We start from the raw sequence: 21309 nt of genomic DNA on the forward strand, positions 1-21309 counted from the left end.
CAAAACACATTGACTGGAAAATAATATGCGGAAACGATTGCTCTAGCCTTCTATTCCAGAGATAGTTTACATCCACTGGAGGAGTATAACTTCATTTCTCGTTTGATTTATGACAGCACAGTGTTTCAAGCTCTATGTAGAAAAATCGAATGTATACAAAGCTTTTCGTGAAACCGTAACGTATTTAGGTCTATAAAATCAATTCAAAAACTTTTAAAAAAATTTCAAAAAGAAAAAAAGTGCTTTTTGGCGGAATTTCGTGGGAGGTGTGTAACGAGAAACGCCAATAAAAAAAAATATGAAAAGTGGCTCGAAACATGAGAAAACGCTCTTCAACGAACGAAAGCGAAGAATATTCGCATCGATGGATTTTCAATTTTGCACGGAAGGTTTATCCCGACTCCGTTCCCGAGATGATTGGAGACAAGTACGAGTTTTACCTATTCAAGAACGCGGAAAGTCCGCGTTCGACTTCAATTTGTATCGCCCAACAGCCATGCTGCCTTGGATTCGGAAATTGTTGTAAAAATGATCTTGTTTTGGCTTCGTGAGAAAAATTAGAATTTTTCTCAATGAGATTCGGCAGTAAGTCGGGTCTTTTACATGGACCCTTCTCCAGGGCTCATGTTTAAGCGCCGTTTGTTCTACGTAAACGATATTGAAAATTGCCTCAAGCAAAATTATAGCCTAAAACTACTTGTGCATCTATCGTAAGATCAGAAAAATCCGACCTGCAAGGACCTTTACTTTCAACAATTTTACAACCTGGACCATTGGTTTAGGGATCAAGTTCTCCACGGAGAAAAAAGGAATGGTCGTCCTTTCTAGGATGCTTGAATTTTTGGGTAAACCGATTATTCATGCCATGTCATTCAAGTATCTTGAGGTTTGGTTCGACTCCAAATGTACTTGGGGGGCCCATATTAGGTATCTGCGTGAAAAGTGTCAACAAAGAATAAACTTTCTCCGCACAATTACCGGCACCTGGTGGGGAGCCCATCCTGAAGATCTTATAATGTTGTGTCTAACAACTATTCTCTCAGTGATGGAGTATGGCTAGGCTGACCAAACGTACCGTTTTTTCGATCTATTTTGATTGCTCCGTCTTTTTATCAATTTGTACCGTATTTTGAGTATACAGAAAATTGTTATATTCCTTAATACTCCACTATCATTATTTTCAATAAGTTTATTCGAATGAACATCTGATGAATTAATTGAGATTTACATTGTTGTATTCGCAGAGATTTCACACAGCTGTCTTCAACATGCAATCGATATTGAAAGCTCCGTTGTAAAACTTTAGAAAAATTGAAGAGTTTTGTGATTTCATCGGTGAACATGATGCTAAATTTCTTGAGCAGGGTAACACATGAATCCTTTCTATCGAGAAGATACTAAAAACTATGGTTGCTTAACCAAAGACATCAGTTGGTGAACTTTCGAACATTTAATCGTCTTGTTGATTCAGACGATGTATCTGCTACTGATATTGCCGTTAGCTATGAAGATTTTATTAGAATTATATGTCAAATCGTCTTCAACTCGATTATCCCCAAGGTTAGCCTCAAAACATGGTTCAAAGGTTTGTACTTCAGTCGGGACTTCATTCGAAACTTCTCCCGACTCATATCCAATCATTGTTCGTTAGACACGCTGTTATTTCGTATAAATCTTGCCAGCAACAATCTTTACGTTTGTGTTAAAGGTTATCACGACATCGAGCATGTTAATTGGTCGTGCGAGATGTATCTTGTAGCCAGATAGAATTTAGAAAACTCTCTTTGAGCTCGAGGGAAACAACTCAATGTGCCAGTGCGGGATGTGTTGGCTCGGTTAGACCTTGATTGCATATCCCAAATCTATCTTTTTCTCAAAACTATCGATCTCCGTGTGTAATCGTGTTGTTCCTTTCCCTGATAAAAAAATGTTACCCTACTAACCTCGTTTCGGCCGTTTCGGTCGTTATCGGTTCCCCATCCTATTAGCCGTAGAATAAACAAAAACGTAAATATGCTTTAGAACTAAAATGAGATTTATAAAATTTGGCTCCTTTAAACTTATGTAACTGAGCTAGCACAAATAAACGATTTATAAATAAAATTACATATATGTCAAATCGAAGGGATGCACACATTCTTGCTAGCATCTAAAACATAAACCGGACAAGTTTAACTTGCACAACTGGTAATAGAATATGTACATCATCCACTCGCCGCGGATATGTACGGAAGTAAGATACCGTAACAGAGCTCCTACAGATATCTGTCGGAACATGAATACAGCCCTGGATGAAACCAACGGCCTTTTCAATTTCTGATCCATTCCCCACTTCTCTACACCTTCCCAAGCACCTCGCTTTACAAAAACGCAGTCATTCTCAGTCTGATCCACTCCCGCACTTCCGGCTGGAACGTGATAAACACCGATTTCTCATGTTGTTCGTTTCTCGTCATCGTCGTAAGTACTGTGATATCACCGGAGCCAGTAGGGGAACTTTGGGTAAAACGCATCGGGTCGCACCACCATGAAAAATCATGAAAAACGCAGTAATCGACAGGATTTCTCTGTGCTTATAACTTCCTTTTCTCATTATGAATACAATTAAATGTATTGTGGCACCAAAAACCACGTCCATCTTCATAAAATAATAATATATTAAAAACTGCATGATTTCATGCAACTTTGACCGTTTCTGTCATAAGACTTTTTAAGCATTAAAAAACTTATTTAAATTTTGCAAACTCCAATACATTCTCAAATGTTACCAGAGCTATCAATTAAGTTTGAATAAAAAAAAATTAAAAAATCATTTCTTATATCAAAATGCAATTTTATAATCCATCTCATAATGGGGCATATCGCTCCAGCATGGAAATTAATAAAGAGAGTTAGTCAGTTCCAGTGTTATCAATTCACTCAGATAATTCTGCAATTGTTTTATACCCAGATGGTTTCTGAAAAGCATAAAACGATTTTCAGATATCTTTTCTTGTATTATGTGATAAGAGCCAGAATGAACAAAATTATTTCAATGTTTCTGCCTCGAAAATTCGAGATCATATGATGATGCTAACTGGAAGCGGAGGATATAAGCAGCGAATCAAGAGTTAGGCTGACATCAGCCTTAGGCGGATTCGCCACCGCGGATTCCGCGAGTAAAACCGCTGCGGAGGATCTACAGTGTATTGTGAATGAGCCATGTCACACAGAGCGGGGCGGCGGCGAATCCGCCTAAAGTGACATCAGTCTTAGGCTGATGTCACATTACGCGGATTCGCCGCAGCGGATATCGCGACGGTTTTTTTCTCGATTTGAAATCGCTTCCAAAACCGCCCCGCTCTGTGTGACATGGCTCATTCACAATACACTGTAGATCCTCCGCTACGGTTTTACTCGCGGAATCCGCGGCGGCGAATCCGCCTAATGTGACATCAGCCTTATCTAGAATAAACGCTTCGATATCGTTTGACATTTTGACTCTTTGTTGTGGTGCGTCTTGAACACGCATATGGGCATTTTACCTCGCTTTTTAAAGAATGGTGTAATATGAATGCGTTTAGGATTCCTCTTATTTCTGTTGGTTTGCCTATTCGTAATCGTTACTGCTCATTCCATTACAAAGAAAACTAACGTGGCTACGTTGTGGATGTGAAGAAACGTAAAAAAAAGTAGTAAAAATACATGTTTCATCCTGTTTTACTTAACAGGGGCGTCTTGCCCGGACTTCCCCTATTGGTTGTGATTCCTTGCCAGAACCGAAGATACATGATCCCGTTGCTATTCCACTTAACCATAACATCTTTGCCGGTGGAAAACGTGTGAATTTATTAATCAATATGGAATGGAATCAAGAGTTTACGTTATGACGCTTGTCATAACTGGATCTTACAAATGGGGATTTAAAACGGAAATCTCGACCAACGATTTGGAATGTGAATTTATGATAAAGGGTGTGTCACATCAAATTGCATCACGGAAAAAACGCTGTAGAAATTCGCCCAGTAGACCGATCCTTTTGAAAATTTTAGACAGTAAAATAAAAACTATTAAACAACTTTTGGCATTTTCTTTTTATTCATACTTCGAGCCCAAGCCCGTATGCTCGCACCTTCCTCTTTACCCCATCCATAAGGTTCTGTACAACGTCAGGTTGTAGTTTTTTTTGAACAGAAATCCATTTTCTCTTGAAGTCCGCCTCCGATTTGACAACTTTTGGGTTCTTCCGGAGGGTCTGCTTCATAATCGCCCAATATTTCTCTATTGGGCGAAGCTCCGGCGCGTTGGGCGGGTTCATTTCCTTTGGCACGAAGGTGACCCCGTTGGCGAGATCCGGCCAGAAGATGGTCGGGCCCTCGTGCTGCTTCAATAGTGGTAGTAAGCGCTTCTGTAGGCACTCCTTAAGGTAAACCTGCCCGTTTACCGTGCCGGTCATCACGAAGGGGGCGCTCCGCTTTCCGCAAGAGCAGATCGCTTGCCACACCATGTACTTTTTGGCAAACTTGGATAGTTTCTGCTTGCGAATCTCCTCCGGAACGCTGAATTTGTCCTCTGCGGAGAAGAACAACAGGCCCGGCAGCTGACGAAAGTCCGCTTTGATGTAGGTTTCGTCGTCCATTACCAGGCAATGCGGCTTCGTCAGCATTTCGATGTACAGGTTCCGGGCTCGCGTCTTCCCCACCATGTTTTGCCTTTCGTCGCGGTTAGGAGCATTCTGAACCTTGTATGTACGCAGGCCCTCCCGCTGCTTGGTCCGCTGGACGAATGAACTTGACAAATTCAGCTTATTGGCGACATCCCGGACCGAACTTCTCGGATCACGTCTAAACTGATTAACTACGCGCTTGTGATCTTTTTCACTGACGTAGCATCCATTTTTGCCGTTCTTCACCTTCCGGTCGATGGTTAGGTTCTCGAAGTATCGTTTTAGTACTCTGCTGACCGAGGATTGGACGATTCCCAGCATCTTACCGATGTCCCGATGTGACAACTCCGGATTCTCGAAATGAGTACACAGGATTAATTCACGACGCTCTTTTTCGTTCGACGACATTTTTCCAAATTTACGAAAAATTTACAGTGAAGCATGGCCAACGAGATCTATACACTCTTATCTGATTATAAGCGAAAGCTGAAGATATAATTCCTAAAAATTAAATTTCTACAGCGTTTTTTCCGTGATGCAATTTGATGTGACACACCCTTTACCGAGCTGTGTGCGTTGTCGGAGCGAAGTCATTGGCTATATGCAGCATGCAGCAATGAAAACATTTTAATTTATCGAGTAAACAGCATCTTGGAAACGCACCGGAGAAACTGCTGCAGTTGACGTGGGATCACGGTGTTGGAATCACCAGGAGCTGAGCTGGGGAGGGTGAATACGGTTACACGATCGGGAATGTCTAGCGGGATCGGATTTTATTGCCGAGCAAATCTCTTTAGTGCGAATTGTCGGCTCCCCGATGTTGTAAACTACGTATATGTGTCGTGATGTTAGTTATGTGGAGAATCGTATGGGGCAATGTGGCTAAGGGTAATCGTTTTTGTACAATAGGAATTACATTAGTGTTCTTTGCGTCTGAACCATGTCTGTGAGTGATGCAAATAACGCAACTGGCGGCAAAGCAGTTTTAGATTCTGCTATGCACAGTATGATTTGTAAGCCATTAATAAGGATGATTGATGGTACATCTTTAGAAGTGATGTGAAATAAAACTACTGATAGATACTATTTCTTCTGAAAGTAACAAGACACAGTTTATCGCTATTTGTACGATTTTATGTACACCTTTTCCGACTAAGTACAACCTAGTATTTTAGCAATTATTTTAAAATATTAGAAGGTCTATCGTTGATTGATATCAAATATAGACAAGCTTCAGATTACAAATTAACGGAACACGGAAATTATAATTTTTATAATTTTTTTTTTAAATTTACATTTGTTCCAATTTTCCGCTCGATACTTATTATGGCATGAGATCACGGATTGGCATTTACACTAGAGCTGTTCCTATTTCTGTTGAGATAAAGAGTGCCTGTATGAAAAGATAATGCAGGATGAAGAAAATAAACCAAACGATGGAAGTTCTCTTGGGAAAAGAGCAGCGGATGCTGATGGGTTTTATTCGTGCTTATTCGAACAGAGAGAACTGTTTTTCACATGTAACGGAAGAATATATATGTAGTGCCCGTAGATAGTAGACGACCGGAATGTTGTCGTTTCAACCGTCGAAAAGGGTTGGGATATTGATTGGAGAACATATTGAAAAAGCACATATGGTCAGTTCGATTAGAGAATGGAATGAAGGGGATTGTTGGATATTATCTTCGGTTGGTTTGCATCGATACAAATCCCAGCAGAAAATTGGACTGTCAATTTATTTGATTTCGAAACTATTGGATTACATCAGATCATGGCTGAGTTGCTTGTAGCTTGTTGCTCGTAGGAAAAAAGCATGACATCGTTGGTGCCCGAAGATAGGACAACTTGTTCTTAAAGTCTGCGAAATATGCTGCTATATGAAAGGTAGACTTTTTGTTACAGTTTGAGGTATATAATTCTTTTATCATTCAACATTAATTACCAAAAAAAATGGCATAGTTTCCCTCTGAGGTTCGTTGTTAGCCTTCTGTCAATTCAATAATTGTGAGTTTACTTGCTGTTGAGTTATGAACTCATCGAGATATGCGTTAAATAAGTGTTTATGTCAAAAAAGCACAATTAAATGTTGTATCCTTCAATTTATGTATAACCAAACGCGAATGAAACTATATCGTCATCACCCACTTCTTCTGATCTCTCTACCCATATCATCTCCACTCGTTCTCATCGGCGCTACAAAGTTAATTTAATACAATTATCGCAAAGCCAATTTTCGAGCATGAATGATTTTTTCTTTAACATCGACTGGAATGAAATTTTAAATGACAACGATCATCCATGTTCAATATATACGCAACTAAACAGACTATGATCGGTAAACTGTCACATTTGTCGTGTTGACAAACCATATTCTAAGTCAATTGAAATGAATGAAATAATTCAATTCAAGTCAATTTTCTAAAGATCTCTGTGTTTTCCGAGACAAATGTTTGAACAGAGTTCTGTATGTCACTCATCAAAATCACATTCAAATAATTCCTTATAATAATAAACGCATCCTTTTTGTCGAAAATTGACTTTCTGGCGCTTGGTCGTTTTTTGTCTGAAAAGTCGATTTTTGACGAATTTTTTTCGAGATAACAGTAAATCCCGACGTTGCATGCAATTCTAACTCATTTGGCATCAAAATTTTTTGTTTAATCCTGCTTTCCTTTACTCCCCCTTTGGGTGATTTTTCGATTTGCAGAAAACTTAAATTTTGACATATGCGACAATAGTAGATATTACTTTAGCAGAGGATATTTTATCGTGCAAATCAACATTTCGCAGAGAGTCCCGTATAAAACCTAAACCATACGTTTTGCCTCGTATTCCGAAAAAAAACGATAAAGTCCCAGAAGGTCGATTTTTGACAAAAAAAATTTTTCGAGATGACAGTAGATCTCGACGTTTCATGCAATTTGAATGGCATCAATTTTTTTTTAGAAAGCCCCGATGTCCTTCACTCCCCCCTTGAGTGATTTTTCGGTTTTCAAAAAACTCAAACTTTGACCGACGTGCGACATTAGTAAATGAAGTCCGATTGAGCTGATATTTTGCATAGGGTAGTTTTTCGTAGGAATCAACATTTTTAACACTAAACCTTCCGATATTCATGTATACCTATTCCTACCACAGCGGGTCAAATGACCCCTCTTTGAAATATTACTTTGTAAAGCTCAAAATATATTATTTCGCACAATTTGATAAGGAGTAAATAATGGAGAATACACTGATGATCTAAAGGGGTCCCCGCCCTGATAGGAATAGTGTTAATCAAGTTCGCTTTGAAAATTCGAGAGTTACTTTTTTCCATACATCCATTGGTACTCTAATGGACACGTTAAGTAAACGGTGATTTTTTTCGTGAATTTAAAAAAAAATATGTCTATCTCACCACAAATTGATAGTCTAGGCCTCTTTTTATTATAAAATTTGTCTTTGAGGCAGACATTTTGAAAAATGAAAAATTTGAAATTTTCTTTCCACACCAATTTTTGAACGTTCGTAGAGGTGTCTGAAGGCGTGTTTGAACTGCTCAGCCGGAATGGAGTTCATAATACGCGTCACATTCCGTTGAATGTCTGGAACATCGTCAAAACGGTCCCCTTTCGTAGCGTTCTTTAGCTTGGGAAACAAGAAAAATTCTGCCCGGTGTATTTTGTGAACTCTCAACTATTCGACAAAGTGAGATTTGAAGATAATATACATTCTTATCGAACCGGTCATGCATTTCGTAGTACATACAGTCTATCGCAAAATTAAGTATACACCTCATGCGGCTTTGTTATCTTTGAGTTTTTCGGGGTTAAAAAGTAAATAGATAAATGCGACTCATATTCATCGTAAAATTGATCCATTTTACTCTCATGTAGTGATAAGAAAAAAAAATTAAAATTGTCATATTTCTTCTTCATATTTCATATATAAACAAAAAAATTCCATCTAAGACGTGGCAAAATTGAGTGTACAGTTTAAGTTTTTCTTAAAAAGAACATTAAAATCAGTTCAGAATTGTTAACAGATAACAAAAATCAATCCCCTAGTATCTGGTATGGTCCCCCTTTGGCGTCCAGCACTGTCTGCAAGCGCCGTGTCGAGGATTTTTATTCTTCAGATGGTTCTTTATTTCCCACCATAGATACTCAATAGTGTTGAAGTCCGGTGATCGCGGAGGTGTTTTGAGTTGATTGGGACATTATAGAGCAGATATTCCCGCACGATGAGGTCAGTTTGCTTCGGGTCATTATTCTGTTGAAAGTAGTAATCACGAGGGAGACCCAATTTCAGAACGGGCTTATCCGTATAAAAGACCTTGTTCCAGAACTCCTTAGGTCTGTTCACACATGCATTAGCAAACTATAGTCGTTTTTTCCATATTCACCTTTGAGATCAAATAATTTTCACGGTCAATACGACCTCTCAGATTGTTCCTGTATGCTGCTCTCCTTACAGGTCTTCCAATGATGCAGGCCACTTCGGCAGTCAATTTAGGAATGTTTGTTATAGGGTTCATTCACAATGTTCGCATAATTACTCGTTCATCATCAGAAGGCAGGATACGTTTGTGTCTTCTACTCGGGAGATTTTCCATGGTTACTTCGTATTTCCATTTGTTTATAATTTTATTTGCTGTAAAGTGAGTTCTTCCGACTATATCTGCTATTTCCTGCAATGTATTTCCACGCCAAGGTTATTTTTTGGCAACCTGGGAAGTATTCCTCTTATCGACGATATATTCTTAACCTGAGAAGATCACCGAGGAAATTCTTTTAAACTCGCTAAAACTGATTATGTATTTCGATGTTCGTCACTTGTATTATCTTTCAAAATATTATTCAATCGCGACGACCGAAGTTATTTTTTGAACATAAGACCTTTTGAACCTTGATATTCATTACTGTTATTATATTTAAAAAAGAAATCCAATATCGACGCCAAGGTTTTCTCGAGCAACCTAAGAAGGTCACAGATAAAATTCTATCAGAATCTGTCGAACCGATGATACATTTTGCTACACATCACGTGTATTATATTTTACATTTTACATGTAACATATTTTTCAATCTCCACAGCTAAGGTTATTTTGGGTAACCTGAGAAGATCGGCAAGAAATTCTTTAGAATTTTTCAAATCAACGATATATTTTTAACCTGAGAAGGTCACCGAGGAATCCCCTTTAAAAGCGGCCGATCGATGATATATTTTCATATTCATCACTTGTATTATGTTTCAACGTATTTTCCAATAACGACGGTAAAGTTTATCTTTGGGCAACATGAGAAGGTTGCCGAGAAAACTCCTGTAAAATTCTGTTAACCGACGAGATATTATTCAACCTGAGATAGTCAACGGGAAAATTTCGACTGAAATTGCTCGAATCGACAATTGTGGGACTGAAAATATTGGTCATTAAGGCACACCCGAGGCGGCAGACTTAGCCGAAGTTTGGCCAGAATATGTAAAAACACCTTCCCACCGCGAAGCGTCCCGGTTTTTCAAAATTCAAAAATTTATCAAAACGAAGATCATACAATTTTTGTTTGCATAAACATCATGTTCAAATGTTCATCTGAGATCGTAAAACAACCACACCATGTAAAAGAAAACATCATCGCACGCCGGAAAAAAATCTCGGTCAAATCCGCCGTATATAGATCCAAAAATTAATGTGCCGCTAGGTGAACCTGTTTCGTGAAAATCGCGTTTTAACCTCACTCTTATTGCAGTTTGTTTCAATATACGAAGCAGATTATTTAAAGAAAAGTTTGTTTATACTTTTGGGGTCGTAAACACTTCTATTTTATAAGCTACTTGAAAATGTAAAAAAATAAAAGTTGAAAATTTTTCGATTTCCAGGCAAGGATCTCAATAACTATCGGCATGAGCATCTCTAAATGTTTTTCATTTCAGACAGGGCGGCGCTGTGGAGGGAACAGAGCGCATACATCATAGCAAAGAAAATAAACCCATACCAAAACTATCTGCCTCTACACCCAAAATTAATTTTTAGCACATGTTATGGCATCCCGATTTATTACATTGAGTGAGCTGAAAAAAAACAGAAAATGTTCTACTCCCCAATATATGTATTTCATTTGTATAATATATATGCTAGAACCAATATGAGCGAGCGAAACAGGAGATACTTTTGAATGAAAGCATATGAAAGCTTTTCGTATAGTATCCAAATACACGGCCCAGACAGAGAAAGATATATTCTCGTTTATGTTCTTCGTTATCCTCTTAAAGGGTGTGTCACATCAAATTGCATCACGGAAAAAACGCTGTAGAAATTTATTTTTTAGGAATTATATCTTCAGCTTTCGCTTATAATCAGATAAGAGTGTATAGATCACGTTGGCCATGCTTCACTGTCAATTTTTCGTAAATTTGGAAAAATATCGTCGAACGAAAAAGAGCGTCGTGAATTAATCCTGCGCACTCATTTCGAGAATCCGGAGTTGTCACATCGGGATATCGGTAAGATGCTGGGAATCGTCCAATCCACGGTCAGCAGAGTACTAAAACGATACTTCGAGAACCTAACCATCGACCGGAAGGTGAAGAACGGCAAAAATGAATGCTCCGTCAGTGAAAAAGATCACAAGCGCGTAGTTAAGCAGTTTAGACGTGATCCGAGAAGTTCGGTCCGGGATGTCGCCAATAAGCTGAATTTGTCAAGTTCATTCGTCCAGCGGACCAAGCAGCGGGAGGGCCTGCGTACATACAAGGTTCAGAAGGCTCCTAACCGCGACGAAAGGCAAAACATGATGGGGAAGACGCGAGCCCGGAAGCTGTACATCGAAATGCTGACGAAGCCGCATTGCCTGGTAATGGACGACGAAACCTACGTCAAAGCGGACTTTCGTCAGCTGCCGGGCCTGTTGTTCTTCTCCGCAGAGGACAAATTCAGCGTTCCGGAGGAGATTCGCAAGCAGAAACTATCCAAGTTTGCCAAAAAGTACATGGTGTGGCAAGCGATCTGCTCTTGCGGAAAGCGGAGCGCCCCCTTCGTGATGACCGGCACGGTAAACGGGCAGGTTTACCTTAAGGAGTGCCTACAGAAGCGCTTACTACCACTATTGAAGCAGCACGAGGGCCCGACCATCTTCTGGCCGGATCTCGCTTCGTGCCACTATTCAAAGGACGTGTTGGAGTGGTACGAAGCCAACGGGGTCACCTTCGTGCCAAAGGAAATGAACCCGTCCAACGCGCCGGAGCTTCGCCCAATAGAGAAATATTGGGCGATTATGAAGCAGGCCCTCCGGAAAAACCCAAAAGTTGTCAAATCGGAGGCGGACTTCAAGAGAAAATGGATTTCTGTTCAAAAAAAACTACAACCTGACGTTGTACAGAACCTTATGGACGGGGTAAAGAGGAAGGTGCAAGCATACGGGCTTGGGCTCGAAGTATGAATAAAAAAAAAATAGTGGGTTATATCTATGATATAACCGCAAGGTTCACGTGGAACTACCTTAGCTTAGCAATCATTCGTTTGTATTGATTTAATTCTTGATTGAATGAAACAGTTTCCAAATTCAATTGAGTTCAATATATTTGCTCTGTGAGTGAAAAAAATGAACAAATGCCGTGTAAAGTCAATTCATTTATTGTGATTGATTGTTCTTCGTTACAAGTAAATTTAATGACGGACCTTTTACGTTTGGTATGATGACTAGAACAAAATATATGTACGGAAGAATTATCAAACGTTTGATGAACCAGCCTAAGACTGAAAATCTTTCCAATATAGACAAAATAAAAATTATCAAACGATTATTTTATTTTACATTTCCCTCTGAAGTTTACATCCCAAAAGTGTACATTCTAATCGAATCTCGAATTTGCTTGAAACTGGGAAGTTCATTCGCTTCTAGTGTCTGCACGATTTTCCCAGGTTCCTAAGTTTAGAAGATCATGTTAGGACAGACATATTCCACTCTGCACAAAGGCAAGCGAGGACAAAAGTACTCGCAGTTTGCATTTATTTGCAGAGCCGATTTCCCCAGAAACCTCGGTTTTGAAGTCTGTGTTAGGGAAACACATTTCAATCGGAACAAAAATACCCCCGATTTGTATGAATTTGCAATGCCGATTTCCCCTAGGCTGCTTGGTTTTGATGGCTGTGTTAGGGAAACCGTAAATCGGGCCAATCATAACGATGCAGTTAGGGCGTTTAGATAACGCCTAATATTTTACAGTTATTCAATTGTTTATCTAATGAAAAACAACATTTTGTTAGTTGCGATAGATGCGTAGAAATATTCCCTATCAAGTGATGCAAACATCTCTCCTATCCAGTACGAAATGTTCGAGCTATAAGCATTCGAAATCTTTCATTTTTTCTTGCATGTTCTGTGTTTAGGTTTTCATTTTACCCTCCATATATTCCGGTTAGACGTAGTCCCACGTCAAAAGAAAATGCCAAAAGTTGTTTAATAGTTTTTATTATTAGTGCGATATTAGTGCTTGGGAAGTAAATTATTCTCTATCAGATCAGAAAAGCCAAGTGCAGTGTAAAAATATAAAAGTTTGAATGAACATTTTTACTTCATATTGTTTGATTACCTAACACATGTAGTTCTGACACTCACTTAACCATTTGTCGATGCATTTCCTGTTTGTTTCACAAATAATTACTATTATGATATGAAATCATCATTAGACACAGTTTTCGTTCGATATGTTTCTGCGATATCGGAAAAACCCTTCATCACATAAAATAAATATTCGATACGTTAAGGTAAATTTTCATTCATAATTTTGATTTTGAAAGCATGTTTATTCCACCTGAATATCCATCATTATTTTCGCCTTCCAATGAAAGCACACGAAGCTTAATGTCGTCTACGCGAATATACTCTTCAAAATTAGAATCCGAATTGGATTACGGTTCCAATAATACAAAAGCAAAAGCTGCAGGTTTTTCATTTTCATAGTCTTTATCTTTAGATTTTCTAAAACAATACTCGGAACTTGACAGTTCAGTATAGTTGTATTGGTGAACCCGAGTGCCAACTCTTGAAACATCTCAGTGCGAAACTAACAGCATTTGGGGCGAACCTAGTGCGACACTAGGTTGAAACTGAGTGAATGAAAAAACGTTTTGACAGCAGTTAGTGCGGCACTGGGGTTGAAACTGAATAAAAACGAATTCGCTATTAGAAAACACTTTACAACTTCATTTTATGATGAGGTGTAATATTATCACGCTTCTATATAACAGCGCTGGCAACTATATGGATAACGTGGTCGTGTGAAACAGCTTTGCATTCCAGCCGGCCATGGCTCGACCCCCATTGACGTCGTATGGACTTTTTTTTTGGCACAATCCCAAATTAAAGGAGAAAAGAACACAGAAAGAGATGTCTGCTTGCATACATATAAACCATTTTTAAGCTTTTGAAACAGCTCATTATTTGCGCATTTTACTTTCCAGCACACAAAATGGCATAATTTCTGCCAAAGACGAAATGTTTTCTGCCAACGCTAGTTTGGGCGTACTCATCCACAACTCACAAATAGGAAAAATAAATGTAAAAGGGGGAAAAACCCGTTTCTGGTGGAAGAAATGATTTACGAGATCATGCGCTCGTGTTGAACAAGTACAGCGTAATGTTGAAAGCACACGCACACACATTGAAGTACGCAAAAGAAAGAAAAAAGAGCAACTGCACACGAACGAACATGACGCGAATTTTTTGAATACACTCTATCCAACTTCTATGAGACCAGGGTATGATCTTGCTGCTTTGTATCATTGTAAACAAACAATTCTACAATTTATATTCCAGTGTTTAGTATTGGTGACTACCATCCATTGCATGATTATCATATGTGTGTGTGCAAGCGCTGAGCGTAAACGAATGTTTTAGTATTTTCAAGTGTCAAGTTTCTATAAGACCAGTTACATCTTCTGTTGCTTTAGTTGTTTTGATCAATAAATCTGGAAAATAACGAAGGGAAATGTGCTCACGGAGAGAGAAGACCACGAATATGTTGGTATCAGAGAAATTACTCATCGGATTGGGCGATCCCATCAAGTAGTGCTCAATTACTTGGCGAATCCTCAAGGATGCGGTAAGAAGGAGAGAGCTCCACGTAAATCGAAGCTCTCTGACCGGGATAAACGGGAAATAGCTAGAACAGCTTCGAATACTTCAAAATCGCTTATGTAAATAAAGCAATATTTCAATTTAAATGTTACTCGGGTGACAATTCGTAAAGTTTTGGTAAAAAATCCTGACATAAAGAGGGCCTAAACTGTTAAACCTCCTCATCTTACACCATCTCACATGGGAAGACGTCTGAGTTTTGCCAAATCTCACATGAACCGACAGTGGGAAATGATATGTTGTGACAAAGAATGTTTCCAAAAGAATACATTTTGGTATATGCCACAACGAAAAATTCTTCAATGTATAGGTTATCTTCACTGACGAAAAAAGTTCCATTTGGATAGTCGTGGTTTCAACGGGTACTGGCGTGATTTACGGAAGAAGGAACAGTTTTTTCAGCCAGGAATTTTGGTGGAGGCTTGTGCATGGTTTGGACGGGATTCTGTCCAACCGGAAAGCTCAAGATAGCTTTCACATCATTCAAGGGTTACATGCATGTTCTGGAATCCTCTCTCTTACCGTTGTTGTGTGGATATTGTCACAAAAATAAATCACATTCCAGCAGAACGATGCTACTATTCATACCAGCACGGAAACAAAGCAATGGATTAAGGACAAAAAAACCATTTTTTTTGACTGGCCGGCTCGCTCTCCAGACTTGAATCCTGTTGAAAATCCAAGAGGGAATCATTGTACGTCGAATCTACACTGAGGGAAAGCGATACACCACGATTGAGCTTAAGGTCGCCAATTCGGAAACATGGAAAAATATCGAGAAATTCGTTCAGCAGAATTTGGTAAATAGTATTCCAACACGAATTTTCCAGGTTATTAGCCGAAGTGGCAATTATTGACATGTAAATCAGCCGATCGTTTTAAATTTTTCAGTGATAATACTTATGAATTTTGAAATGGTCTTATAGAAACTGGAAAGTTGAAATTATCATATTTAAGCACAATAAATAAATAAACAACTCTTTTGAACAAAATTGACATTAAAAATACTTTTTTCCAAGTATTCAACAATGTATGAATGTATCTTGTTACCACGAAATAGAATCAGGGTGGTCTTATAGAAGTTGGACAGAGTGTATATGTTGAGTACAATAACACGAATGTACCAGTGCAAGTCGGCAGAAATTTCCTTAATAAAGAGTCCTTGGTTAGAACGGAATTGAACCCGAAACCAGTATAAATCTACCAAATATGTACCGAAAATAATGATAATAAATCGTACGATTTATACCAGTGACATTTTTTTTTCATTCTCACTTATTTTTTTTATTCATTGAACTAGTAATATTTTTTATTCATTGGGCGATCTTTATAAAAATATCGATCTTGCCGAATCGATTTTCCTAACGGTGTAGGGATCGATCCACTGATTGAATCGGTACCAAAGAATCGATCTTTTCCGAATCGAAAACTTTGTTTCCAATTTATCTGCCTGTTCTATAGAAGTGTCGTCTTTTCTTTAAATAGGGAATATAAATTTCATATGTATAATGAAACATCAAAAGCTTTTTGATGCAGGCCACAAAAAATTCCAGGGCACTCATCTTGTGCCGTCTAGGAGTCGTTTTGTTACATACATTAATTGAGCAATCCAAAGCGATCTAAATTTGACATTTTGTTCAAAAAATTGTTAGGTGGTCTTTCGATGTACACTGAAAAATAAATCTGCAAACATCCATATCTTTCACGTAAAGAGTCACGAGTTAAATTCTCACTCCTGACATTCGTCCAAAAATGGAAGTAAAAGTGATGAACCAGCCAAAATGTGTTGAAAGTCACTATAATAGAGAAAAAAAAATCTGCAAAAAGTTTTTCTAAGATCGAAAGAACCGATTTTCTCGAGTACAAAAGATCGATCCAAAAAATCGGAAATCTGAATGGAAAAGATCGATCTTCTAAGAATCGATCCGAAATCGCCCAATCCTACATTGAAGCATACCGTTGAAATCACGACTTTTTCTATATACATAATACACATATATCAAACCATCAAAATGTAAAGAACTATTTTCCTGTTATGTGAAGATATTTGAAGAAAAAAAATCACCTGGCATCCATATTCGTGACTACGAAGCGAAGTGGCAGTTTGTGTGCGTGAAGCATATTAATTTTCAAATCGAAATAACCATCGCGATTGTCAAAATGATTGGAACCGTCTGGTCACTCACATTTCTACTACCATCATTCTCCACAACCATCACTCTCGTTATGAAAAGTTGTAAACAGAGCGATCGGCAGTGAGAGGCATTGGAGCAGATCATCATTAAGTGAAATGACAGGAGCAAATGAGTGTATATCACAACTGAGTATTCGGATCACACGTGCCGTGAGGGGAATTGAGTGGCCATGGTCGGGATTTTTTGTGACATTGACAATAATGGATTGCAACACTGGTAATTGGTAGTACAAAGTAACGTGTAAACGACTTAGCAGTAATAGATACACACATCTCATCGCTTACTTGGATAACGAATAAAATGAAACTAAATGACAAAATCTTGCTTCTTGGCGACCTTCCAGGCATTAGCTGGATTCGGAGCACATCTAACTACTTTTATCCTAACTCCTCGTGCTCTTCTATGAATCGTCAGACAGAACGTCTGCTGGACGACTACAGTAATGCCGGTTTGTATCAGAGGAACGGAATCTTCAACAACAACAACCGTATTCTCGATTAGACTTCGTCAATTCAGAGATGGTCCACAATACGACAGTAACTTCAGCTCCCTCTGCGTTAGTGAAATTGTGTCGTTATCATCCTCCGCTTTTGGTTTCATTATTTGAAGCGGCACCGCCAGTTTTTGCAAACATCATCGAATCAATTTATTACAACTATCGTAAATCGAATTTCCCACTGATGAATCGTTTCTTCTCAATTATTAACTGGATTGACATTGAAGAAGCCACAATGTCCATGTCTCAAGCGTCCTCAAAAAGAAAAACGTTACACCTTGAAGAAATATGCGAAATTCCGCACTGATTTTTGGAGAAAACGTTATTCCGTCGCCAACAAAAACTACAAATGGTTAAACAAAGCCTTAGTTAGAGATAATTTGAATCGTATTCAAAATAAGCTACATCTTAGTCCGAAGGAATTTTGGAGGTACGTGGATGAACAGGGAAAAGAGTCTGGACCTCCCACTGTGATGACACGTAACAATGTGAAGGCATCGAGCAGGGAAACCATCTGTTCGCTGTTTCGGGAACTCCTGCGAATGTTTGTATCCCTCGTGTTGTGATGAATTGTGCACTAAAGACAGATAACTTAAATATCTGTCATGTTAATATTCAAAATCTTTAATACCAACTTAAATAAAGCTGATGGTAGATCAGAAAGATTGAAAAGTTGTCTTGATTTTTATGGCTTGGAATGCATAAATTTTACGAACACTCCTTTTTTCTCAGGTAGTAGTTCGTTAATTGATTTTTTTTTAACAAATAATGCAGACTTTGTTTTAAATTTAAACCAAGTTTCTGCACCGTCATTTTCTAGATATAATGTTTTATTTTCATCCATTAAAATAAGTCGATCTCATGTCGATTCTATCCATACCTTCCGCGATTATCGGAATTTGAATTTGTCGTCTCTTATGGATGCTTTTGAGAGGATTAATTGGGTACATCTCTATAGCATACCTGATGCCAATTTGGCTCTGAACTTTTTCAATGAAAATCTATTAAGCCTTTTTAATTCTTTTGTTCCTTTAAGGACAACACGTGCTAAAAAGATTCTATGGTTTACTAATGAAATCGCGCAGGCTATTCTGGTAGGAAACATTGCGTATCGTTTATGGATCTCGGATAGATCTGCTTATAACCAAAATCTCTTCAAGCGTCTTCGAAACAGAGTCACTCACTGCAAAAATTCATTATACATCCAATCAACTAACTTCGACACATTCTAGCAAGGACTTGTGGAAAATCTGACACACTTCACAACATGTTGAACAGTTTGATAATAATAACGACGAAATTAACGCATATTTTAGCTTCAATTTCTCTACGGACACTGAATGATCCCCTATTCCTCCAGAAAATATAAGTGATTTTGCATTTTCAGAATTTCTGATAACGATATTTTTATATCAATAAACTCAATTAAATCTGATGCAGTGGGTTTTGATGAAATTCCTTCGAAATTAATTGAATTTTTATTTCCTTCGGTTTGTCTTGTACTGAGATTTATATTCAATCTTATTATTGTTTCTTCTAAATTTCCACAAGCTTGGAAATTTTCTAAAATGATTCCTATTCAAAAGGAAGGGAAAAGCGTTAATTTGGCTAATTTAAGACCGATAATCATTCTGTGCGCCCTGTCAAAAGTCTTTGAACGATTGATAAATCACCAAATTCAAGACCATATTGATAGTCATAATCTAATGCACCATCTTCAATCAGGTATTCGCCGTGGATATAGCACAACTTCTGCTTTTTTGAAAGTGCACGATGATATTCACTCGGTTATTGATAGGAAAAGTATTGCTGTTTTAATGCTGATTGATTTTTCTAAAGCCTTCGATAAAGTATCGCATACTAAACTTTTGAAAAAAATATCCTCTGAATTTTCGTTCAGCCGTTCAGCTGTTAGTTTGATTCACTCGTATCTATCAAAACGGACGCAAGCTGTTTTTGAAAATGGGAAATATTCCAAACACATTCCAATTATGTCTGGTGTCCCTCAGGGTTCAATTTTGGGCCCCTCGTTATTTTCATGCTTTATCAATGATCTACAGTCTGTTCTGAAGCACTGTAAGATTCACATGTTCGAGGATGATGTGCAACTTTACTTAGCTGTAGAAGGCTTACCAGTGCCTATGATAAATTTTGATTTGGGTAGAATTTATCGATGGTCAATTCGGAACATGCTGCCAGGGCATCAAAATGCATCAAAAACTAAAGCTATGTTTATCGCCAGAAATATTCAAGATAGCGAGTTCCAAGATCCTTGTTGTTAGGCACTGAGAAATTAAAATACGTTCACACGGCTTTTAATCTAGGGTTTATCATCTAAAACAATCTAGAATGGGACAAACATATTAATAATCAATGTAGCAAAATATTCGCTGGTTTACGACTCTTGAGGCTTCCATCTTACATGCTTCCAGCTCCTATAAAGTTACGTCTGTTTCAATCATTGCTTCTTCCTCATTTTATATATGGAGATGTTTTTCTGTTGAACGCATCTGCTCGAGCGATTGACAGATTTAATTGTCTTGAACTGTTGTATTAGATATGTTTTCATTTTTGGTAGATTTTCTAGAGTGTCTCATTTATGAGCATTATTTTCTACTGGGCTGTCCCTTCCATAAAATTTGTAAACTTGCGCACATGTCTAACCTTGTTCAAAATTATTAATTTTCGTTCCCCTACATACTTATTCGAAAAACTGACTACCTTTCGTAGTAATCGTAGTAGGAACCATGTGATACAACGATATAATTCATCGCATTATGCAAATACATTGTTTGTCAGGGGCATTGGTTTTTGGGATCAGTTACCTAACGAAATTAAGAGTATAAATAGTGTGAATGGATTTCATAGGGAATGCGTTAAATGGTTTAACAGGAGGAATCAACAAAATTTATTGGTTGAATATAGAATTATAGATAAGTAAAAGTAGGTTGAAGAGCTCAATGAATTAAAACTAAATGTAGTACATGAAAATGGGAATTCCTTACGCTACAATGATTTCTGTATCAATAAATAAAAATAAAATAAAAGAAATAAAAACCTTGTTGCAAGAATTATGCTGAATAAATAAATATATACAAGAAGTTGTGAACCTTGTAAAGTTTGACACTGGCTTTTCATGACAATTAGTATTTATTGAAAACATTGTAGAAAACATATGCTTGGAAGTAGTCACATTTTCATTGTCTTCAACATCGAGATCAGTATTTTTGAAGCATCTAAACGAATCCCTTAATATTGTCGCAACAGGTATCATGGGCTTCAGCTACAGTTATTGAATCACTCAGTGCAGTAAAACTCCTCGCAACTGTTCTATTTTGGCTCAAACCTCAACATCTCTCTAGTGTGGTTTTTGATCCTGCGAAATTAAATACGTTCAAAATGCATTGACTTGCTTGTAGTGTTCCCCCTTTTTTCATGCGCCACTGTCTACCCAAAGCTCTCACAACGTTGCTGTTTTGTCATCATCGGGAAATTTTGAAGGTCCCAATATTTGAAACTAGGAAAGCATTTATTGAGAATTTAACAAGTATGTTCATATCGGTGGCAACTTGAATTCCCGATTCCAAAATTACCCAAGGATGCATGTATCTCATGTTCGTTCCATTTCTATGAGTAATTAAGGCTGACAGAACATAGAATCTGGCTTCATTCACTAGATATGTAATTGTTTAAGTATATAGGTGTAATATTCCGCTTTCTTCTTCCATTTAATAATAGGATAGATTATCCAGCTCAAATGGAACCATTTCAACATTCCACAATAATTTAGTATATCTCAGAAATAATCTAAATTCCAGGGTTGCTAAAAACACGAGAAATGTTGGATTCTGATCG

At 37.9% G+C, this 21309-nt stretch overlaps 1 protein-coding gene across 5 annotated transcripts in view; it reads right to left on the bottom strand.

Moving 5' to 3' along the window:
- LOC129764431 (uncharacterized) overlaps positions 1 to 21309 on the bottom strand; it is a 379755-nt gene that overhangs the window by 101779 nt on the left and 256667 nt on the right. The gene's annotated exons all lie outside the window — the stretch shown is intronic.

The sequence above is a fragment of the Toxorhynchites rutilus genome, chromosome 2 (assembly GCF_029784135.1).
Source record: "Toxorhynchites rutilus septentrionalis strain SRP chromosome 2, ASM2978413v1, whole genome shotgun sequence".
NCBI classification, from domain to species: Eukaryota; Metazoa; Arthropoda; class Insecta; order Diptera; family Culicidae; genus Toxorhynchites; species Toxorhynchites rutilus.